The 21,011-nt window shown below is 46.7% G+C and overlaps 2 protein-coding genes across 11 annotated transcripts in view; both read right to left on the bottom strand.

Annotated features, from left to right (window-relative positions):
• LOC123383605 (liprin-alpha-1-like) overlaps positions 1-21,011 on the bottom strand; it is a 180,937-nt gene that overhangs the window by 122,891 nt on the left and 37,035 nt on the right. The window lies entirely within an intron of this gene.
• The window catches only part of LOC109497146 (liprin-alpha-1-like), a 43,420-nt gene continuing 23,217 nt past the window's right edge, over positions 809-21,011 (bottom strand). Inside the window, exons 9-11 of one of the 10 annotated variants that reach the window (XR_006593503.1) lie at positions 5,007-11,432; positions 4,367-4,440; positions 809-4,235 (exon numbers count right to left, since the gene is read on the bottom strand). The gene's annotated coding sequence lies outside the window, so the exon portion shown is untranslated. Of the gene's footprint in view, positions 11,433-21,011 lie in introns of all 10 variants that reach the window. The other 9 variants (XR_006593506.1, XR_006593500.1, XR_006593501.1 and 6 more) reach the window with 9 other exon arrangements.

The raw sequence follows: 21,011 nt of genomic DNA, 5'->3' as shown, positions 1-21,011 counted from the left end.
CCCTCCCATGCTCATGCTCTGTCTCTCTGTCTCTCAGTCATAAATAAACATAAAAAACTTAAGGAAAATCTACAAATGGAGAATGAGGTCCACTCTTGAAACTTGTTCAAAAAAGAAATGTAAAACGTTGATTTCCGTAAGAACAGTAAGACCTTTATTAGAGTTGCACTACATAATTTCCAGGGTCTCGCGCCTTTCTCCTGGGTGCACACCCAGCACCCTGCCCCGTGGTGGGAGCCCAGTGCTTCCTGATTGGTCTTCTGAGTGTTGTGGTACCAGGGAGATCAGGGTGGGTGTGGGGCAGGGGTGGGGGAAGGACGTGCCCAGGTCCCCCCCGCCCAGGCTTGCCGTGGCCCCAGCTCCCAGGTTCTGCGGGTCACTCCAGGCAAGCTGCCCAGGCCCCCAGGACTAGGCTCTGATAGAGCCCACGCACTGAGGACACCCACGATGCCTAGCTGTAGTAGGTGGAAGAGCACACTAATATTCAAGCAGATAAGCAGAAGTTAGGAGTCATCTTAGATCATTGAAGCCTGAGCGGGCCACAGCCTGGTTACATGCGAAGTCGGCCATTCTCCACCATTGTTCACATTCCAGTCACAGAGCCTCCCGTGGCGCCGTCGCCGAGGGGCTGGGGCAGGTCAGCATGTCACGGACCGACGACCAGCTGCATCTTATTTGGCTGCATAGAGGACAGAGAGGAAGTGACCCAGAAGTCTGCAGGGAGAGTCTCTGCTGACCCAGCAGCTAAGTCACAAATGTCCTTTGGTCTACATTGTTTTCTCCAAGAAGGTGCCTTCCTAAAGTTTTGTCATCATCCAGAAATCAAGACTGATTGGAAATTAAAAAACAAAAGTGTATATTAAAGTTACCAGTCCTTTAAAATGACCTCGCTCTGCAATTTTGTTTACAGGTATTTACCCACATTCCTGACAGCCATCGGGCCCCCTGCCCAGAAGACACCCCAGGGGGTAAAGGGAGACAGGGCCACACTTGTGCCAGGACTCTTACCGGGCACAATTCGGGAGACTCCTGGGCTGCCTGGGCCTGCTCCACTGTCTATGTGAAATCACCTTCCTGCCATAGAAGATACCTTTTCGTTTTCCAAATAGTCTTTAAGCTGCAGACAGTGCCACACGCTGGGACAGTCCCACAGCACCCTTGCCCTTGCCCTGTTCTCCTCACAAGCATGTGTTCGTTCTTATGGCAATGACGACAGTCTTAAGTAGTGGTGTGGGAGGAAATCAGTCCTGGTTTTGTAGAAGGAGAATGCAACGTTTTGTGTCTTTTCAAATAAATAACTGAAACATTCCCCCAGAGCCCAGGGCCCTGGATTGCAGTGAGATATCTGGCTACCGCCAAAACACAACTTACAAGCTCTATTCCCAAGCTGCAGCCAACATGTTATGATGTCAAAAATATCTCTGAAGACTATCAATGTCAAATAGCAAAAAGGAAAGAAACCAAACTCCTCATTTCTGTCAAACTATTGGTTTCTCAATAGCTTATTGGTTTATTTTTTATAGTTTTTTTATTTTTGAAAGAGGCAGAAACAGCAAGAGGAGCAGGAGCAGAGAATTAGGGGGAGAGAGAATCCTAAGGAAACTCCCCACTGTCAGCTCTGCGCCCACTGCAAGGCTCAAATTCACCAAGTATGAAAACATGACCTGTGCCGAAACCAAGACTCAGATGCTTCATTGACTGAGCCACTCAATCGCCCTTCTTTTCAAAGTTTCAGAGAGAGAGAGTGTGTGTATGAGGAGAAAGAGGCAGAGAGAAAGGAGGAAAAGGACCCAAAGCAGGCTCCACGCAGAAAGCAGCCAATCCACAATTTTTGTTATCTCAGACCTTACAAAAATACACATTTTGGGGTGAGTGGGGTGGGAGAACCAGAAGGCACTACCATAAATCTTACTGTTTTCTTTACAGAAAGTATAAAGATGTGAAATAAAACACATCGGCAACATTTAAGGGACAGAATTTTCCCAGCATGGTTCGAGGAGCAAAAAGTCTACTTTCAGTAAGAAATTGCATACAGCCAGGTGGCAAGTATCCAAGTTATTGTAAAACAGTTTTATACACTTCAAACATAGGGACATTCAAATCAGACCACTCTTAAACTGTTTCCACAAATTTCTATTCCTAGGGAACCTATTCCCGAGGGTTCCTACGGAATTGGGAGCATTAACAGAAATAACGGCTTTTCACCTGAAGTACAACTGAGTGTGCCAGTGATGGTCATTATTATGAGTTCTGAGGAGACTAGATTGAGGCAGACGGAAAGAGAAACGAACGGACAAGTCCGGGGCTGAAGGGGAAAAGGCCTCTACGGCAAGCGGCTCTCAGGGCCCAGTGTGGACGGGAGACAGCCCACTCCAGGCCTCGCAGGCACTCGGGACACTGAGAGTGGCCCCATGCCTTGCCTGCTGTCCAGTGTATCACAAAGCCCACTGAGTTCTTCCCCGGCTCAAGGCCCCATCCCGTGGTCCCACCATCTCCAATGTCCCCCTTGGCCCACCTCCTGCTCCACCCCGCTAGACTACAAACCACCTCTTCTGTTGAAGAGGGCTCACTTTTATTTTTCAGTTGTCGGATCACTGGGATGTGGCCTCAACATGCCTCCATCCACTTAGCTCTGGGACACGCTCAACCCACAAGCGACCTGCTCTACAGTGGAAAATCCCAGAGGGAACTGGTGGGCCCGCACCAGTTCTCTGGGGCCCCTTCCCAGGCATCACAGCTCCTCAGCTGCTTGGTAGGAAATGAAACCCACTGTCTGGAATCAAGACCATTTAAAAATAGGTGGTACTGAATAGATTGCAAAGGTCATAGTCTAAGAGAAACTCAAAAAATACAGGGGAAGGAAAAAGGAGGGCAACGTAGTGAGTGCGCCAGAGAGACCACCAGATGAATGACAGTTTCTGAATGCTGGTGACCATGTCCCCACAGGGGCTGCAGTTACACATGTGATGGAACTTCTGTGATCAAAGTATCATGTAGATATTTAGATGCAGACACTCCTATAAGCCATATGACGGAAGTGCTCCCACAGATCCTATTAGGTGATAGAACGGAAGCACAGGAATGCTAATATGGAGCTTCCCGAGAGCCCCAAACTCATCTGTGCAGGAGCCAGGCTTAGAGTTAAGTGCTCTGGGGTCAGGCCCTCCCTGCACAACTTCACAAGGTGGAATGGGATTCCACGTGAGTCCTTTCCAGATTTCATACATGCTCTACGTCCTCCAGGAACCTTATCTTAATACGGGCCTCAGGTTCACTATGGAGGAGATATAACCTATTTGCAGCTATATAGAACCCCTTTGCAGCTATATAGAACCCCTTTGCAGCTATATAGAACACTAGCGTGGCCGGGGTGGACCTTTTGTTTCTTGCCTAGCAAGCAGCGCACGGGACTGATGACCTTCTTTATGGGGGCGTTGTGCAGGGAGTCCTGGTTACTGCTACTGCTGCTGAGGTTGTTCAAAGGACCATCCTGAGAGCTTGTCGGACTGGGTGAAGCACGGAAGAGCATCTTCCACGTGTGCTTGGCACACGACACACCGCCCCACACGAGTGAGAACCACAGGCCAGCAGCTGCCGGAGAGGGCTGCCTCCAGGGAGCTGACACTCTCCCTCCCAAGCTGATCTGGACTCTAAGCGCCCTGAGTCGAGAACCCTCGGCAACCCTTCCAGGGCGTGACCCGGGAGCACAGAGCACATGCACAACCAGAGCCAGCCCCGGACACGGTGCCAGTAACAGAGCGGCTGCACCACAGTGTTTCGAATGTGCTGAGCGTGTTGCCAGAACGGACCGTGAGCACGGCGAGGGACAAGCTCAGGTGGCATGCACTCCACGCCTGAAGGCACAACGCCGCCTACCCACCAGGCTTTGGTAGGGTAGAGCCCAGAGAAGACAGATTCTATCATACAGACGGGGAGGCAGCTGCCAGGCCCTGGAATAACGTTCCGTTCTGCAGCTATTTCTACCAAACTCCAAACGTTCAAAAAATGTAGGAGAGGAAGGACAGAGTGGGCAAAGACCGAATCAAACACCCCACATTTGACTTGAGGACAGCGAGACCTTCTCAACTGCCTCTCACTTCATGCACATCTCGTCGTAACATGGTGTTCATTACTTCTGAAATGGTGACATCCTTCCGCGCGTTGTCTAGATCTTCCTCCACCTTGGCCACGAGAGTGGAGAGGGGAGCTAGGCACTCCTTCATCTGGCTCTGCACCTTTGAAAGCCAGAAAGGGAAGCATCATGTGATGGCCCCCACTGCTGGTCTTCATATATATACATTTTTAAAACAAAGGGTAAAAAGGAAACCCCCTCCATTCAAATCCTGTGATGATGTCTGGAGCTTACTCTTTGCATGTGGCCCCTGATTCTTCTTCGAAGAAACTATAACACTCCAGGGCCACACATAAACGCTCTCTCACCTGGAACCAAAGGGATTGAGTTTGTACGCGGAGGATTTTTTATTAATCCGTACTGTAAAGCCACTGTAAGGTCCCCTTCGCTTCAAATAACATGACAGGGGGCGCCTGGGTGGCTCAGTCGGTTGAGCATCTGATCAGCCCAGGTCATGATCTCACGTTCCGTGAGTTCGAGCCCCGCGTCGGGTTCTGTGCTGACAGCTCGGAGCCCGCCCGGAGGCTGTTTCAGATTCTTTGTCTCCCTTCCTCTCTGACCCTCCCCTGTTCATGCTCTGTCTCTGTCTCAAAAATAAACGTTAAAGAAAATTAAAAAAAAAAAAACAAATAACATGACAGAATGCTGGTAAAGACTTTCACGGATGCTCATGTTCACAAACTTGCTTTCAATTTTACATTGGAGACAAATCTTCCCCCGAAATATATTATGCAATTTTTACCAGCAAATCTGTACACGCATTTCCACCAACCACTGCTTTTTATCCATAAAGACCCGGCTTCTTACAAGAATTCAAGAAGCTTAAAAGGAAACGCCAGTCACACAAACACGCATTGTATGCCTGATAACACACAGCATGTGCACAAGTCGAGAACCGCCGTGGCGAGGCACACCGTTTTATCCTCCCTTTTTTCGTTCTCCAATATGGAGTTCAAAGACCTTCAGCCCCTCGGCCTCACTGGACACGCCGGCCTGAGTCTTCGCCTAGTAGCCTCACTGTTTTCCGAAGAGCTCTCTCGTGCCTGGAGACGAGGAACTCCAAATGGTCCAGCAGCAGCTGGCGGGAGAGGCAAAAGGAAAACGGTGTTTCAAGAACACCTTCATTTGCAAATTCACCAAATGCAAAACCAAGTCTGAATCACTTCAGTTCAGTACCCAGTTAGGGATCTGCCCCCACGAATGTAAGATAGCCTTCTCACAGATCAAACGAGGTCTGAGAAAAATGGGTCCAAACCAACTCCACAGGGACATGTGGACAAGAGGAGTGCTGTCGTGTGCTTAAAGACACTGGCAGTGCGCCTACTGACCCTGGTGTTGTTTCTCTCTGCCTTCAGTTCGACGACCTCTTCCTTTCTCTACAAGAGCTGCTCCTACAGCTGTTGAGCTCCTCAGCAAGGGCTGTACACTCCAGGGGTCGGAGAGGGGAGAAAAGTGGAAAGTCACAGGGGGTCATTAGCAAGAGCGCACCAGGCTTCCGTGGCTCTCCAGAGTACACTCACTCACCAACCTCAGGTAGAAACATACACAAGGCCCCTCATCACCACCCACAGGAGTCCCGGGGATTTTCGTAGGGACCTACTCTCAAGGGGACAGACATTTTCAGGTGCCTGGCAGGTTTATGTTTTAGGAACCCTGCTGAGTTGGGAACCACAGCCTGAGAACCCTGTTGCCCATCCCCAGCCTCTGGCCTCATCTGGCAAGCAGGCTTGTGGAGCGGCAGTGGGGAAACCTGACGGTATTCAAAAGCCCTGTCTTAGACTGAACACCTGTCCCAATCAGAGACAACCATACGAAATGCACTTTTCAAAAAAGATTGTACGACTCTTGACGAAAGGCAGAGTATAAGTCTTATTTCCTTAGTCAAGCAGGAAATATGGACGAAGGGTTTTTGAAGAGAGGGATGCCAGGGTCCATCACCGCGCGTGGGGTTTCTCTCCCGCCAATACTGAGCGCTCGCCCAAGACACGGCATACAGGTGGGCTCCAAGGAGGTGGACGCACACTCTCCCTTCAGTAGAGCTCAGCGCCCTGTGCAGGGCTCAATCCGTGAACCCTGACATCATGACCTGAGCTGAAACCGAGTCAGACGCTTAACCCCCTGAGCCACTTAGGCGGCCCAGAAGTTTTGACTCTGAAGAAAAACAAGCGGACAAGGTTCACTTAACTCAAATTCCAAATAGCGAGAGTGGTTGATTTCGTCAATGCTAGAAAGTCATTGTAAAAACAGGTGACATACTTCAAGTTTCTTCATGAATTAACCTTTTCCTAATCAAGGCGAATTTACCACAGAACTATCCACGTTCCTTGCAATCTGGCTTGACAAGGTTTACCCACAGACGCATATGTGATTCTTGATGTAAGACTGTGCAGACCCATTTCTATGTGGGGATTTTTTTTCCAAAAAATACGTTGGAAACTTTGCAGATGTGTGACATTTGGAAAGACTGGCAGACGAGCTGGGCAGCTTCAAAATATCAAAAATAGTAAAAGGTACGGCACGAGTGCATGAAATATACGCATATACTTGGCTATTATATCATTTCCTCCCCAAAAGCAAATCTACTCTAACTAGGTAAGAAATACAAACACAAGAGCCTCTATGCTTCTACATCATGTCCAATAGAAAAATAAAAACAAAGAAGAAAAGAAAAGAAAAAGAAAAAAGAGACGAGAAGAGGATAGAAAAGGAAAGGAAAAGTAAGAAAAGAAAAAGAAATGAAAAGAATAGAAAAGGGATGCCTGGGTGAATCAGTCCGGTAAGCATCCCACGTAGGTTCAGGTCATGATCTCAGGGTTTATGGTTTTGAGTCCCGTGTCGGGCTCTGTGCTCACAGTGAAGAGCCTGGAGACTGTTTGGAATCTGTGTCTCCCTCTTTGTCTCCCGCTGCCCTGCACAATTTTTGTCTCTACCTCTCTCTCTCTCTCAAAAGTAAATAATATTAACAAAAAAATTCTTTTAATAAGAAAAGGAAAGAAACAAACAAGCAAACACAGAGATGTACCAGGATAGTTCAGGCTACTCGGTTAAGGGACAAACACTTGTTTTCTGCTCATGTTTGTGAATTTGAGCCCTGTGTTGGGCTCTTACTGACAGAAAAGAACCTCTCTTCAAAATGGCCTCTCTCTCCCCCGTCCTCTACACTCACACTTGCTCTCACTTTCTCCCGCAATATAAATAAATAAATATAAAAAAACATTTTTTACATCACATCGATCAAAAGAAAAAAGAACAGAGACCAAGAGGAGACACATAGACTGGAATTACTGGATGCAAAAGTCAACTGTCCAAAAACCATTCTTGACAAATGGGATATTTCAGAGACTCAAAACAGATTCTCAAACTGCAAATTATCAGAGCTAAAATTAAGATCTTCAGCTGCTTGATTGGCTCATTTCCTTAAGCATCTGACTTTAGCTCAGGTCATGATCTCGTGATCATGGGCGCGAGACTGCTTGGGCATCTATGTCTCCCTCTCTCTCTGTTCATCCATTGCTCCCAACTTGTCTAGCTCTCCAACATAAAGACTAAAAAATCTTGTTAATTGAATTAAGAACTCAATGGGCTTCAAATCAAACAAGACACAGGTGAATAGACTCAGTGAACTGAAAGATAGGTAGGTAAAAATATATCTAGGCCATACACAGAGAAAACGTCAAGAAAATACAGAAGCCCAAAGACACAGAAGATACGGTACAAATATCCAATGGTAACCCACAATGTAGAGGAAACACAAAGTGGGTAGTAACATATCGCTACAAAGATATAAAACTGATAACGATGACAGTGACTCCACAAAGAACACATGAGGCAAAAAGATGTTAAGAGTCATGAGAAGTCACATATACCGCCTTCCATGGGACAAAACTACCAGCTGACTCTTCAAGGAAAGCAAATGAAGCCAGATGATGGATTGGCATGTATGAAAGGTGAACTAAAATAGCCACCAACTCAGAAGTCTTTACCTAAAAGAAACATTCTTCCAAGTGAAGAAAAAGACGTGTTTCAGGCAAAACAGAAGCAAAAACAAAAATAAAAACAGAAACAACAAACAAAAACAACACACACACACAAACCATGACTACCCATCAGCCACAGACACGAACTAAAAGCAATATTAAAACACCTTGTTGCAGAAAAGAAACGTAGTCTCTGAAAGAAATATGAAAAAACAAGGTTTGCAGAACAAGGTCACAACAGAAAGGGTAACTATGAGAACAAACCTTAACAATCATTAAGTGCACGAAACAAGGACAACAACGCCAAAATCCATCTAAAACTTAAAAATATTACCCAAAAAAAGGTAAAGAGGAGTTCACTGTGGTTCAAGTGTCAAAGAAAAGAGCAGGGGCACCTGGGTAGCTCAGTGAGTTGAGTGTCCGACTTTGGCTCAGGTCACGATCTCACGGTTTGTGAGTTTGGAGACCCGCGTCAGACTCTATGCAGATGACTCACAGCCTGGAGCCTGCTTCAGGTTCTGTGTCTCCCTTTCTCCTCTGCCCCTCACCCGATTGTAGTAGGATTCTCTCAAAAAACAAATCTTAAAACAAAGAAAAGATAAAAGGAGAGAACAGTGTCAGGAAAGCAGTACAAGTCCTGAATCAGGCAGGGGTCAGTTTAAAATGCACCTGCCTCTAAAAATAGATATATTCCAATTACCTAAAAGATCAGTGTAATCAAGGGAGTGGGACGGGGTTGTCCAATAGGCGGTCACCTGCTTTATTGCAAGTACTTGAAATGAGGCTACTCAAAGTGAGACGTGTGGAACGTATAAAATGCACACCACATTTTAAAGACATGATAAGAGAGAATGCAAAATCTTTCATTATTTTTTTCTCACGCTGGCTATACACTGAAATGATATTTTGGATATGCCTGTTAGTAATATTTTTAAGCTCATTCTCGCTTATTCCTTACTTGGTTTAAAGTGGTTACTAAAATCTGAATTCTGCAATTTATAAATTTCATCTAAAATATAAATAGAGAACACTGCATTCCGCTCAATAACCATAATTTACAGCACAGACCTGGAGGAAGGGCTCGAACCCACAAACCTCGAGATCATGACCTGAATCGAAGTCCGACCCTTATACTGAGCCACCCCGGTGGCCTTTTTGTGTGTGGGTTGCGTGTGTGAGGACGGGTTTAACTCACAGTAATAGAATTTTTTACTTGTAACAAAGTAATCATTTACAAGAAACAAACACTGGAGGCCATGAGGAGATGTATGCTGGCAGGTTGGAGCAATAATTTCTGTTTTCATGAAGAGAAAACTTTATGCAGCCACAAACCTTAGGAAACCAGTTATTTTCTGTATTTTCTCAACGTGTCTGAAAACCGGTTGAGCTATTTGCTTAGTCAAATGCACTTCCTCCTTCCCTCCTTCGGATTTCTTCAAAAAGCCGGGTGAACTTGGAGTCCCTGGAGTTCCCTGGCGGCAGACGTCCTCCGGACGTGTTTACTCCTCATCGTGTTACACAAGGATCCCAGATGCCTGGGATTTCCTCAGTGGATCGCTGCGTTTCAGAGAGAGACCTGTGAACAGCCTCTCACCTTCCGCCAGGAAGAAAGGTCTGTGTCCTATCAAAATGAATGAAATCTTGCCACTTGCAGCTACATCCATGGATCTGGAGGATATTACGTTGTGAAATTAGAGAAGCTGCCAGAGATTGCTGTCTGAGTGGCAGCTGCATTGCTCCTGACTCCTTCCTGCTGATATATTTCCTTTGCCCTAGAAAAAAGGCAGGTTGCTTTCCCTCCGGCCTTCTGTCCACAGGCCAACCTCTTGTGCTCAATGCTTTCCAATGCACTGGGGTAGCTGCTTCTGTGCCAGTGTAAGTTTGCCAGAGGGCATGAAGCAGTAAATTTCCAAGCCGTCCCACATCCAGGAAAACTATCAAAGAGTTTATAATTAAAAATCAAAAGGGAGGCTTCCAGACTGATTCCACCAAAGTCCCACAGGGAGGAATTGGTCAATAAATAACAATGATGATTTTGATGATAATCTTAATCAAAATAAGAATAACAACTGAGAAGAAACACACTGGGTACATAAATTGTTCAGTTCAGATGAAAATGGAATTAAAATGGGACTGCGGACATGAGCACTATTTTCCAGGCAAGCTAGGTGTCCTGAGAGTAAGAAGGAAACGTCTGTGGGGTTGGCATGAAAGGAAGCACCGATCACAAGCGCACTGCATCCTGAGCTACGTAGGGCAGGAAGGCTTCTGGCTCTGGCCTTCCACTTACAACCAGGGGGCAGAGGCCCTCGCGATCTATCTCAGTGTTGGCTTCTCTGTGCTGGCTGGCAGCCATGTCTGTGGAATTGGGCTCTGGTCCCCGAGTCTTTGAATGGACTGTCTGCCCTGACCACCTGGGGAAGAACAATGCTCATGCTCCAACACTGGACTTCTCATCATGTGGTTAACTCACAGCGGCCTGTGGAACAGGGTCACCAACAGCCCTCAGGCTAACAAGCACACAGGTCTCAGTAAGGGAGGGCAATGTGTCCTTGGGAATCACCATGTGTTAGCTGCTTGTGAATGCTGGGCACTCTCTGAGTAACAGTTACACGGTTCCTGACTCTGACCTCTGATCTCCAACACCCCATGCACACAAGTGAAGATAGCTCCCTCCCAATAACACTTGCCCCATCCCAGAAGACTTTTTGCCTTCTCTTGCCAAGAGAGGTGTCACAGGTGAGCCCATGGAGAACCCACTGTCCATGTTCCCCTGGATCTAGGGCAATGTAGCAGGACTCCACAATTAAAATCAGAGAGACATAGTTCCAGGCTAGGAAACTCAGTCCCTCACTGGAAAACCTGTTTAGAAGGAGATCAAGGGAATCAGAAGGGATACAGTTGGGTCCCAACTCTCTGTCCCAGATGATAATGAAATAAATCTGTGAAGGAAGTGACCGGCACAATTCCCCAGGGAAGCTTCGTGTCCTATGACTATGGAAAACCTGTGGGTTATGGAGAAATAGAACCCAATTTAGTTACATCTGGGAGCCTGAATGTAGCAAAAGAAACCCAACATCTGACATCAAACAGTGTAGGGGGGTTGGGGCACTTGACAGCTTTGCAGCTTTTCCTGTCCGTGGGTAAAAGCAGTGGTGATCTGGAGGGCAGAGTCTCCACACGAGCTGCTGCCCAAGTGTGTAGGACTGGGTTCTGATTCTGTTTAGTTCTTTTTGAGTCGTTTCTTTGACGATCACCTGCTGGCGCAACGACTGGGCATGCAGGATCCCTGAAAGTCTCCAAGAGCAGGATGTTGAGGCAGTCTGTGGCGGGGGCAAAGAGCACAGTAAGAGTCACTGCACAAACAAGAGACTTCAACGCCCAACGGTTTGAGGAGGACAACATGTTTTCGTTGATATCAGAAATTAGTTGTTCGGGGGGTTGAAAACAACCTTCATGTGTGCTCACTGGGAGCTAATCGGCCCTATCTGCATTGAGAAAGAGTGAAAGCATGTCATTGGCAGCAACGTGGATGCAATGGGAAGGTTGTATGTTGAGCGACATGTCAGTCAGAGAAGGATACATATCATATGTTTTCACTCACATGTGCTTCTTGAGAAGCATAAGAGAAGACCGAGGGGAAGGGAAGGGGAAAAAGTAGTTACAAACAGAGAGGGATGGAGGCAAACCATAAGAGACCCTTAAATACAGAGAACAAATGGAGGGTGGATGGGTGGTGGGGGAGAGGGAAAATGGGTGATGGGCATTGAGGAGGGCACGTGTTGGGATGAGCACTGGGTGTTGTATGGAAGCTAATTTATCAGTAAAGTATGAAAAAAAAGACTAGCTAGCCCTATCTATGTGATTATTTTTTTTCCTTCTGACTGGCCCTAAAGGCCACATCTCTATCAACTTTTACCACAGCAGTGAGGCCAACTGTCTCCCAATATCACCTGCCACTACCCACAAGCAAGCCTCTTGTGCTTCACACATTCATGTCCCCAGTACCTCCTGTTCCCAAGATACACCTGGCAGACACCAGAAGAGCATCAGTTCCTCAAGCGATTCCAAATTGATGGGAACTTGGCAAGACTCCACCAATAAAATTGGAGACAAAGGCTGCCCGACTCCAGCACGAATGTCTCCCAATGAACACACAGTGAGGATAAGTGTAAGAAAATTGAAAAGATACACTGAGGGCTAAGGTTCTTCATCTCAGGTGAAAACAGAAAGAAGCTGGAGCTGATGTTACCAGCACAACTCCCTGGGCAAGTGTGGGTTCCAAGGAGTGAAAAAGACCTGTGGCCTGAAGAGAAATGGAACACCCACTAGCTGTACCAGGGAGTCCCGTGAGCAGCGTCATGCAGCCCAACGTCAATATGGTCAGCAAAGTGTCAAGCTCTGGCCAGGCTTCAAGCCATTCCCATCTGTGGATAGAGAGGCCCTTGTGACTCACAAGGTAGGCTCTTGCTCCTGGCAAGTCTTCAGATTCAGGCTCTGGTATTTTAGTCTTGGAGTGTTGTGCCCCAACCTTCTCAGTGAACCGACTTTACACGCACGACCCCTGTCTCAGGGGGTAGGTAGCTCAGGCTTTCCCGAAAGGGGTGGGTAGACAGCAGGGCAATGGTCCCATGGCAACAGAAACCAGCCAGACACAGAGTTCTTGCTGGCAGGAGGTCAACCTTTCCTTTTCGATATCAGAAATTAAGTGCTATGTGATGACACACGGTGTGAGTGCAGGCTCCCCGGGAAGGACTGGGCACTGTCTGACTGACAGCCCCGTAGCTCCTCAACATGGCCCTAGGCCCTTGATCCAGAAAGGAGATCGGATCCTTCCGAACCTCCTCTGCCCCTGTGCACAAAGCAAGCCTCTTGGGCTGAACGGTTCCGACCCCCGATGACATCTTTGGCCAAGGTAGGTCTTGCAGAGGAGGCCCATGGATTCCTATTGCCCAGGCCATCCTAGATGCCTGGCAACTGGTCACAACTCCATGATTACCGTCAGAAAATGCTCCTAGATTATGTCTGTGAATGTCCCATAATGATATCCTCATTAATGAAAGAGCAAGGGAATCTGAAGGGATGCACTGAAGGCCAGATGTCTTTCTCACCGAAGAAAATGGTATAAAGCTTCCAATGAAGTCACTAGCACTTTTTCCTGGGCCAGGTTGGTGTCAGCACTAACCTCAGTGGGCCAGGCCTCAGGGGAACCCCCAGTCGCTACACTTAGGAGCCCTGTATGTAAAAGGGCTATCACTTTCTTATATTCCTTTCCTTCAGCGATAGAGCAGTGGTGATTTGAAGGATCTTATCTGGCTCCTGGCTGACCCCCAAGTCCCTGGAGATGGTCTCTGATCTTTATTTATGGAGATTCTTGTTTCTCCCTCCTTAGGCAAGGTATGCACTTTGCTTGGACAAACCATTAGCATCTCAGAACTCAGGAAGCACAGGCATTCCAGGAGGTTGGGAGAGAGCAGGAAGTAACCATCTGAGCCAACACAATCCTGCCTGGCCCTGACTTCTTAGGCATGCAAGGACAACCTTTCTTCCCCAACATGGCAAACGAATTGCTGTGGGGTAGCACACCACCGAGTGGGAGCTCGCCTAGAGCTTCTTGTCACTGTCTGAGGACAGACCAGTTGCTCCTGAATCTGGCCCCTGATCCCAGTCTCTTCTTGACCCTGAAGTGAGGTGGGCGCTTTCCAGCACCACCTGCTTTGAATTGCATTAGCGTCTTATATTCTCTATTCTCTTTAACATCTAACCTGATTGCTTTGCAGCATGACACCTGTTTCTGGACTGCATTCATCACACAGGGACACATCACTGTGTGTTTTTATGTCTCTGGCCACATAGACTTTACAATAACCTATGTTGCTAAAGTGCAAAGTCTCCCAATGGTTGAGCTGTGAGTACTTCTGTGGGATTGCCAAAGAGGAAAGTGATATCTGACAGAAATATAGAAATATCTCAATTCACTTGAAAGACAGTCTGTCAGTTGTGGTTCCTGCATGGGGTCACGTTCTCCTATCCCCTAGAAATGAGGAGGTCGCATATTTAGAAACACCTGTGAGTAGAAAATGTCATAAAGAAATGTTGAATCTTCATGACAGCACATTCTTCTGTCCTATTTTCCTTCATTTATTCTAAATATCTGAGTGGCAAACATTAGATTTTATTCGACTACTGCTGAGGTAGAAGCTTAAAGAGAAACTAAGAAATATTCTTGGAATAAGTGAGTCAGTCACAATAAATCATTAGGTTTTTGTTTGTTTTGTTTTTATTTCTTTTGTTTGTTTTGAGTCCTCTTTGTAATATGTCCACAATGATGTCTCCAGTTTTGCTTTGGTTTTTAGCATCTCTTTATTTGGGGACTCTTATCATTCCATACAAATTTTAGGATCTTTTGTTCTGTGAAAGATGGTGGTGGTATTTTGATAGGCATTGCGCTAACGTGTCGATTGCTTGGGGTAGTGTAGACATTTTAACCATTTGTACTCCAAACCATGGGCATGGAGAGGTTTCCCATTTCTTTGTGCCCTCTTGCATTTCGTTCATGAGATTTCAGAGTACAGAGTTTATACCTCTCCGTTAGGGTAATTTCCATGTAACTGACAAAGTATCTTTGGTGCAACTGGCAATAGCTTAAAGCTCTCCCATCAAGTTTGCTCTAAAAATGAGAGACAAATATTCTAGGAGAAATCATGTCAGCACTTCCTGTCTATTTGAGTTCACGTTGCTATTCTAATTCCCACATATGCACTGGCACACACACACACACTGAAAGGTATGTTCGAGGGACTGGACACTGGGCAATAACAAGACAGAAAGAAGAAACAGGTGAGAGAGAGCACAGCCATGGGGCAGCAGCATCCATTGTCACAGCTGCATGCACAAAGGCCCAAATACGGGCAAGAGATTCTTAATGTTTGTAGGTTTCTGCTGCACCCAGGACCATCCTTAACCCAGCCTCCAGAGGAAAGGACTAGGGTCCTACAGTCCACCTCTCTAGGCACCTGGAATTATGATGAACTAACTCCCAGTAGTTTCACAATAGCTAAAGAAGAAAAGGCCTTGGTGTTCTCCCATAATCAGTTGTGTTGCCAGTGGGTTTCTCCTGAGTTCTGTAAAATCATAAAGTGTCAACTGGCCTTGGTTCTCGATCAATGCCTCACTGTGTTCTGAGATACTAGAGAAGGACTTGATGCTTGCTGAAGCCTTTAGAGCCTAGAGAGGTTTGGGGACTTGGGGCGGTGAGGGGTGGGGATAGGGAAGGACATGTCAGAGCCCTGTACACTGACGCCAGAGCCCAAGTCCGGTAACAGTCCGGGGTCCCCGGGCTCCTCATTGGGAAACAGGGGTTCATTTTGCTGGCCGACGGGAGGATGCCTCACGAGTCACGAGTATACACTGGGGATGGACAAAGGGGAACGACAGAAACCTGAGGTCCATAGCACAGCTTTTGGGCGTGCGGCTTATGAGCTTTACTCAGGCACCTTTGAAGGCCTGTTAGCTTAGGTTTAGGTCCGATTAGGTTAAGCTGGGGTCGGTGCTGATTCTGTTTGGTGGTCTTCATGCCTGTGGCTGCAGTCCTAGCGCCGGGCACCAGGGAACAGGCAGCCTCCTGTGTCCGTGGTGCACACTGAGACTTGCTGGAGGAACGGAACAAGGGAAAGTTCGTGCAGAGGTCATTCTGGAATCCCCCTGCCTCAGATACCATAGGAATCTCCCATGAGTAGCAGTTATCTCCACAGAGTAAGCCCATTAAATCTAGACAGAGGGCTCCACAGTCCTTCAATTTCTTCATTCAGTAACTGCTCCAAGCACGCACTTTGTGCTAGGGCATCTGGTGGGCCTAGCTGAAAAGCTGGCAATGACAAAGCGGTCCCCGCCTGCCAGGTCTCCACAGTCTGGTGGGGAGATGAACGAAGGTATGAAAGACAAGATTTGTCCCAATAAAAAGGGAAGGGGTTCAAGGACTGTTAATAGTGAAAAAAACAAGTGTGCTGTGAGGACAGCCTGGGGAGTCACTGGAGGTGACATCTGCTGGGACCAGAATGACAAGAGGGAACCACCCTGCCCCTGTCTGCAATGTGTCAGGAGAAGATATTGCTGTGGCCAAAAATAGGAGATAGAATCGAGTTTGTCCAGACACATCAGAAAGGTGGATAATGTGGCTGTGGGATCCTGGGAGGGGAGAGGCAGAGAGGAGCCAGAGCATAGACCAGATGCTGGGACCTGGCAGACTATTAGCTTTCCATTCCTCTCTGACAGAATTGTCTACATATTTAGAACCTTAAAATTACAAATATTGAATAGCTCACAATTTTTGTAGGAGAGGAAGAGCATAGTTGTGTGACCCTGCCTCAAAGTAAGTCTCTATGAAGCCAGGGTTGTGGTCTCAACGGAGACTCCAAAGGGTGATACTTTCCTTCCAAGCTCACTCACACAGTGTCAGAACTCGGTTGCAACTGAGAGCCTATTTCAATCTTTCGACTTGGAAACTTGCTTCTTACTATTCTATTATGTTCTCATATAGTAGCTCTTAAAGCAAGGGTTGATTTCCCATTTCCAGGGTTAGCAGAGAGGCATAGGGAGCAAATAAGGACAGAGAGCAAAGAGAGAGAGAGAGACAAAAGGGAAGGAGAGAGACAGAGAGAGAGAAAGAGGAGTAGACAGACATAGGGATTGAACAAACACGAGACAAAGCAAGTATGAAGTAAGTGACAGAATTTCTGTCCTGAAATCTGGAAACTGAGCTCCCCTCACTAACAGCTTAGTGGTTTCACAAGGAGTGACGTTTCCTGACTGGACACAGATCACTGTCTGTGTCCCCGGGGGATGTCCAGGAGAGTGTGTTCAGCAGGTTCACCCAGAACTGAGAACAGTGGCTACATTTTGGAAATGGCAGGAAGTGGTAAACATCCAGCCTCACTCGTCATTAGAAAAGTGAACATAGGACGATGAGTTTGGTGTAATTTCTCATCCACAAAACTAGCAAAAATAACTCATCACACTCCTGAAACTAGACCCCTTGTTGTGCATTAGAGATCAGGGCACTCATTTTTCAGTAGCGAGAGGGGCCTCGACTCTCTTACTGGAGGGTGATTGTTGCCATGATTTCAGTTGCCATCACCTTTGATTCCGGTGGGGAGGGGTCTGACTCTGGAGAGCAAAGACAGTGACTAGGGATTTGCACAGACTTTCATGTAGGCATGTGTCATCTCTGCTTTTTCTCTAAGAGCCCTGAATGGGACGCCTCCTTCTCAGAGAGGATCCAATTCCTCTGGCTACAGGACCATGATACAGCATCCAGAATGATGGTGCCTGAGAGAATGTCACACACTGTTGTCAAAACCATTTAATGGACCATGACCGAGGGAGTGGGCTCTTTAGATTTCTGTTTCTTATTTTAATTTAAATTTTAGTTAGTTAACATATAGGTTTCAGAAGTCGAATTCAGTGATTCATCAGTTACGTACAACACCCAGTGCTCATCACAAGTGCCCTCCTTAGTACCCACCACCCATCTAGCCCATCTCCCACCCACATCCCTCCATCAACTCTCAGTTTGTTCTTTATCATTAAAAGTCTACCTCTTTTCTAGGTCCACCTGGGTGGCTCAGTCGGTTGAGTGTCTGACGTCGGCTCAGGTCATGATGTCAATCTGTGAGTTTGAGCCCCGCGTCAGGCTCTGTGCTGACAGCTCAGAGCCTGGAGCCTGCTTCGGATTCTGTGTCTCCCTCTCTCTCTGCCCCTCCCCCACTCATGCTGTCTCTCTCTGTCTCAGAAATAAACTAAAAAAAATTTTTTTAAGTCTACCTCTCCTCTCTTCCTCACCTTCTCATATGTTAAATTCCACATACTAGTGAAATTGTATCTTTGTCTTTCTCAGATGGACTCATTTAGCTTAGCACAATACGTTCTAGTTCCATCCACATAGTTACAAATGGCAAGACTCCATGCTTTTTGATGGCTGAGTAATATTCTCATCAAGACAAAACCTTCTGCACAGTGGAGGAAACAATGAACAAAACTAAAAGCAGCCCACAGCATGGGAGAAGATATTTGCAAGACACGTATCTGATAAAGGGTTAGGATCAAAATCTAGAAACAACTTATCAAACTCAGCACCCAAAACCAAACAGCCCAGTTATGAAATGGGCAGAAGGCATGAATAGACACTTTCCCAAAGAAGACTTCCAGATGGCTAACAGACATATGGAAAGATGCTCAACATCACTGTGCATTAAGGAATGCAAAGCAAAACCATGACAAGAGACCACCTCACACCTGCTAGAATGGCTAAAATGAACCACACAAGAAAGAACCGTTGTCGGTGAGATTTGGAGAAAGGGGAACACTCTTGCACTGCTGGTCACAATACAAACTGGTGCAGCCACCCTGTTATGACTTTTTAAAGAAGCAACGTCAGCAAGCGCTCCCCCTTCTATGGCTACTTGTTGTTCCCATTTATGTGTACTATTAAGGGCGCTGGCAGCAGGTGAAGATTTTTCCCTAGGAGGAGTAGGGTAACAAAAAATAAAAACCAATGTAAATGGATATTTAAAGATACGAAGTAGGGTTTACCCAGTTGAAATGAAAATAAGAATAAAAACAGAAACAAAACAGTTTGCCCAACGAAAAAGCCAAACTCACATTGTGATTCCACTCTCTGAAAATAATGCTTAAGGTAGAAAAACAGTGTAGGCTGTGATTGCCCTTGAATGCCAGGATTCTTATTTCCTTCATCAGCCTTATTTTGTCTTTCCAAAGAACACAGAAAGCTACCGGCAAATGTAACCTGGTTGGGTTAAGCTGCTTCAAAATCTAAGGAAAGTCAATAAGGAAGAGGACCCAATGGAGGTTTCCAAAGAGAATGACTTGATTGTCACAGGAATAGAGAAGTCCTTGGAAAAACTAAAGAGGCCTAGCAGATTTCTGCCACAATGCTATAATTTGGTGAGACAAATTGCCAGATAGATACCCGATCCCCTCCAGTTTAAACCTTCGTTCCAGGAATAAATACACAGGTGAGATGATAACACATCTTTTATTCAATATAAAAACACTTTTCCAAAAGCTCTAATTCATTCCTTTCCAAGACCTTCGTGCCAATTTTCCTTTTGGAGGAAGTTTCCTTTGAAGTGCAGGTCTCTGCTCTCAATGACCCATGCTGTCTCCCTTCCCTACTAACCACATGGACCCCCTTTTCACCTCTGTCTTCCACATTGGCAGTGATCTCCACATGGGCACAGATCACATTTTGTCCCGGTCACTAATGAAGATATAGTGCTGGACACAGAGGAAGGATGGGTGGCCTTTAAAGGAATTCATACAAAATGAACCTGTTATTTGACTTGCGTCACGAGCGTCAAAACTACAGGCCCAGGATGGCATGCACGGAGTACTTCCCACTACCTTCCGTTGTTAAGCTGCCTTTGTCTCTCTTTAAAACACTGTCATCCTCATTCTTCTTCAATACCTGCACAACTACTGCTAACTATTTCTGCACGGGAAAGAGAGGAGTCTCGATGCAATGTGACTTAGAGGACACTGTAACTTCTTCTAAGGTAGTTCTTTTTTTCAAATTGTTTTTCATGTTCATTCATCTTTGAGAGACAGAGAAAGACACAGCATGAGTAGGGAAGGGGCAGAGAGAGAGGGAGACACAGGCTCTGAGCTATCAGCACAAGGCCCGACAAAGGGCTCGAACTCACACACAGCGAGATCATGATCTGAGCCCAAGTCGGACACTCAACTCACTGAGCCACCCACGTGCCCCCCCCAACGTAGTTCAGAACCCACAGCAGTCCTGGCAAGGGTGCCATAACTACAATCTCATGCAATTCACCTACTAAACGACTGGACAGGTACTAATTTCATTTTGTTTCTTTTTCAAGTTGCATTTTTTGTAGTCTCTTTGATTTCAAAAGGTTAATACAAAGAGTTAAGTAGTTTCAGGGTCCAAAAATTACCCAGTGTGCATTTTTGCAGGTACACATTTCAATCTCCTTCACGTGGTGCAAAAACTACCCCAGCAACCACCTTCCCTCTAGTACTATCAAACTATTATCATAGTTAGGGTCTGTTACTTGATACTCTACTCGCTCTCACTCTCTCACTTTGTCTCTTCCTCACGATCTCGCTCTCTTATTTCCGGTGATTCTTTACTTCTAACCCGTGAATGATTACAATATTACATGGTACTTGTATATTTCTGACTGACATAATTCACTTAGTCCAATAATCGATAGTTTCAACAAACCATTACAAGTTGAAACTGTACACTCTATCACTGGGCTGAAAAGTACATATGTTACTGGCTGACCCAGGAAGGAAACACACCTCTGTCAAACCCATAAAAAAAAAGAAGGCTGCTAATTTGGAACCAGGACGCTGAAGAAGGGGCATAAGACCAGCCTTGCCTTCCAGCCCAGCAGATTCTCAGCCCCTCCTCCCCACCAAGAGGGCAAGCGCAAACCAAAAACTGGCCATTGCCTCCTGTCTGCCCCACCTGGCTCAAAACCAAACGGAAGCCCCGAGCGTCCCCAGAGAATCTCACCAGCCCAAGCCCAATACCGTAGATGGGCCTTGTGAAATGCCAGGGGCTCTGGGGATGAGGGCTGAGAGGCAGGGCAGAGGTAGAGGACCCAGGGAGCCCAGGACTGGGGCATAGTCCATATCTGAGATCTCGCTGCGCCTCCCACCCCTCCTGGGTCCTTGTATAAACACGCCCCACCCCAAACCTCCAACATCCGAACCCCTACCGAGACCGCACCCCGCCCTCTCTTCCTCCTCCCTGCACCTGTGGGTGGTGTGTCAGGGAAATTGCAAGGCTGGGGAGTGGCCTCCAGCCATTACAGAGGGATTTGGCCTGATAAGGGGAGCGGGAAGCAGGG

This window comes from Felis catus (genome assembly GCF_018350175.1).
Source record: "Felis catus isolate Fca126 chromosome D2 unlocalized genomic scaffold, F.catus_Fca126_mat1.0 chrD2_random_Un_scaffold_51, whole genome shotgun sequence".
Taxonomy (NCBI): domain Eukaryota; kingdom Metazoa; phylum Chordata; class Mammalia; order Carnivora; family Felidae; genus Felis; species Felis catus.
This window is presented reverse-complemented; position numbering and strand designations above follow the sequence as displayed.